Source organism: Mastomys coucha, unplaced genomic scaffold (genome assembly GCF_008632895.1).
Source record: "Mastomys coucha isolate ucsf_1 unplaced genomic scaffold, UCSF_Mcou_1 pScaffold23, whole genome shotgun sequence".
Classification (NCBI taxonomy): Eukaryota; Metazoa; Chordata; class Mammalia; order Rodentia; family Muridae; genus Mastomys; species Mastomys coucha.
In genome coordinates, this window is record NW_022196906.1 from 32,331,076 (window position 1) to 32,334,892 (window position 3,817).

The 3,817-nt window shown below is 35.8% G+C and overlaps 1 pseudogene; it reads left to right on the forward strand.

Annotated features, from left to right (window-relative positions):
- Positions 1-2,287: 2,287 nt before the first annotated feature.
- On the forward strand, positions 2,288-3,213 carry LOC116072862 (annotated as a pseudogene).
- The last annotated feature ends 604 nt before the right edge of the window (positions 3,214-3,817 follow it).

The following is a 3,817-nucleotide window of genomic DNA, read 5'->3' on the forward strand; positions in this document are numbered from 1 at the left end:
ACTTAAAGAAATGTTCATTATTCTTAGTCATCATGGAAATATAAATGAAAAGGATTCCAAGATTGCATCTTACAGAAGTCAGAATGACTAAGATCAAAACTTCAAGCAACAATATGTTGGCAAGAATGTGGAGCAAGGGGAACACTTCTCCATTATTGGTGGGAATACAAACTTGTACAATCACTGTGTAAATCAATTTAGTGTTTTTTTTCCCAGAAAATTGAGATTATATTTACCTTAATATCCAGCAATTGCTTTCTTTGGCACATACCCTCAAAATGTCCAACCATGTCAAAAGAACACTTGTTCATCTATGTTCATAGCAGCTTTATTCATAATAGCCAGAAAGTGGAAACAATCTAAATGTCCCTTACTAAAGAATGGATAATGAAAATTTGGTACATTTGCACAATGAAATATTACTCAACTGTTAAAATCCAGGACGTAATGAAATTTGCAAGCAAATGAATGGGACTAGAAAAGATCATCCTGAGTGAAGTAACCCAGAAGCAGAAAGACAAACATAAGTATTCTCTTATAAGTAGATGTTATCCATAAGTTATAGGATATCCATGCTACAATCCCCAGAATGGAAGAAGCTAAGTAACAAGAAGAGCCCAGGGGAGGATACATGAATCTCAAAGAGAAGGGGAAATACAATAGTCATCAGGGATATTTGGAGGGAGAGAACTGGGTGAAAGAAAGTTAGGGAGATGAACAGGAGGGATCAAGTTTGGGAGTTAGAAGGGAGAGAGAACTGGAATCTCTGGGATAAGCTAAAAACCTAGGATGATGGAAACTCCCAGGAATCTATGCGTATGAATGTAGCTTAGACTCCTAGCAATAGAGAATATGGAATCTGAAATGGCTACTGTTGATGTTTCATCTTTTACTGCTTATTATAATGTTAAGTGATGGCCCCCAAGACCCAAGTCTGCACATAGCCCCTAAGACCCTGCCCCCAAGTTAATACTCATTGGTGAATATAAATGCCAAGAGCTAATAGCTGGGCAGAAGAAATAGGTGGGACTAAAGTTTGGTGAGTTTGGGAGAAGAAGTAGGGAGAAGACACCATGGAATTGAAGAAGAATGTGCAGGAGAAAGAACAGCCTCTATGTGTTAGTTGAGCCATAACAACCTGTACATATGACGTGCATATAAGAATATGCAGGTATCATTATAAATAATCAAAGCTCATGTAAGTCTAAAGTAGTAGAGCTGTGAGTGTAAACTCAGGCTGATTTGAGAGATTGTTTCTATCTTTTCAACGTCTTTGTAGAATTTATTTTTGTAGAGTGTTAAAAACCTAGTCTAATGTACATAACTGCAATCAAAGATAGACATAATAGAAAAGTTACAAATGGCAGGTGAGCATGTCCCTGGACACTCTTCTTGGAGAGCTGTACAAAGCATAGAGGAGAAAGACAAAGGGAAAGCTCAGAACTCTGCAAAGGGGACTAGGAATTCCTAGTGGGAAATCATAATCAAGTAAAACTTTTGAATCTTAAAAGATCCAATATTAGTTCTGTAGCACAGAATGCAGGCACAAGCTCACTGCTTAAGATTCTCTAGGCACATATCCAGCAGGGAAGTTGTCATAAAAAAGAGAATAATTATTTGTGATCCTAATGATTTTCTTAGAAATCTCGGTCTCAAAATAGATATTCTTATTTGAGTGAAGCAATGCTTTGGAGACTTATGTTGGATTTATTTTGTGTATGTGAAAATACATTGGCCAAGAAACTGAAATGAAAATTCCCTGCGCACCCCTTCTAGGAGTTCATAAGCAAATTTGTGGTGCTATCCATAATTTTTTTTTATTATTGGATACTCTGTTTCGTATAGAGGGAGGTTCTAAGAGCTCCAAAACTAAAGAAGGCTCCAGGAGTAGGAAGATATGCAGAAAGTCATCTTTTACTTGGCTATGTATCTTACAACCTAAAGGTATATAAATTATAAGTATGTCATAAAAGTTCTTATGTATTGCTCTTTTCAATTTTAATTGATAGGAAAGAGAAAAGAAAGAGATGAAATTACTATAACTAATTCAGATGTTTGTTTGCATGCTTTCTGGACAGATAAACATATTGCAGTTAGTATAAAGAAGAAATAGAGACTCCTGAAAAATTAAGATGAGTTCCTGGGAATCTTTCTATGGCTTGCTCTGTGTTCCTGCAACTCAAGGTTGTAAAACAGTAATTTTAACTTATCATCCTGGAGTCAAAGATAAGGTGTTTGGTAGTGTCACTTTCTGTTCTTACAGATGTTACACACAAAAGATATAATTATGGAAAATGACTCTTTTGTATCTGAATTTATTCTTATGGGACTGACAGACCAACCTGAACTCCAATTGTCCCTGTTTGTTCTCTTTTTGATGAACTACACAGCCACTGTGATGGGAAACTGGATCTTAATGAGTCTCATTTTCTTGAATTCAAACCTTCATACCCCCATGTAGTTTTTCATCTTCAATTTGTCTTTCATTGATTTTTGTTACTCATATGTCTTTACTCCCAAAATGTTGATGAGTTTCTTTTTAGAGAAGAACACCATTTCCTTCAAAGGATGCATGACTCAGCTGTTTTTCTTTTGTTTTCTTGTGAGCTCGGAGAGTTATGTGCTGACAGCTATGGCTTATGATCGCTATGTAGCCATCTGTAAGCCTTTACTGTACAAGGCTATCATGTTACCTAGGATCTGTTTCTTCTGATGTTTATGTCATATTTGATGGGGTTAGCTATTGCTATCATCCTCACAGGTTTAATGTTTAGGCTCAACTTTTGCAATAGCAACATCATCAACCACTACATGTGTGACATCTTCCCTCTCCTTCGGATCTCTTGCAGTAACACCTATCTCAATGAGCGTGTGAGCTCTGCTGTGGTGGGTACAGGTATTATTTTATGTTGCCTCCTCATCTCAATCTCTTATGTTATGATCCTTTTGAATATTCTTCATATGTCATCAGGAAAGGGTTGGTCCAAAACCCTGGGCACTTGTGGGTCCCACATCATAACTGTTAGTTTCTTCTATGGATCTGGGCTCCTTGCTTATGTCAAACCATCATCTGCTGAGACTGTGGGTCAGGGAAAATTTTTCTCAGTGTTTTATAAATTTCTGGTGCCCATGCTAAATCCCCTCATTTACAGTCTCCAGAACAAGGATGTCAAAGTTGCTGTGAAGAAAACCTTGAAGAGAATCTCCAGTTAATTCACCAATCCCTGTCCTCAGTAGCTTGCTGTGTCTTTTTCATTACCCATCTTTTATTCTTTCTGCTTCTTCTTACATTTCCACAAAGTCAACACAGTTTCTACTATATCATTTGTTCTTCTCATTATGAGTTGTAAATACGTGTTTGCCTGTTTGGGGACTTAATATACTTAGATTTATGCTGGTGTTGGGCTATGTAATCTCATATCTATATTCTTTACAATTCACTTATTTCTAACTTTTGGAAACTATACAACTATTCCTTATTTGATGTATTCTGACCTACAGATATATTTCATAAAAGAAATGATGAGAAAATTTGTAGGCTTGGAATAACTCCTATAATTTTAGTTATTACCCAATCTCTTTTTCAGGATTTTAGCTTCAAAGTTGTAATGGAAATCTGTAATTTGTTGAAATAAGGTCTTATTTTTAGAGATATTTGAGTATGTATTAGGTCTATTTCTCTGCCCAATGTCTCAAATATTTCAATTCTGATAATTGATATTAAAGTCTAGGTTATTTTCTGTGTAGCCTCAAATAGATGCTATGTTGTAAAAATAAAAATAAACAGATGAGCATACTTACTTCTGAAAAAAAAAAA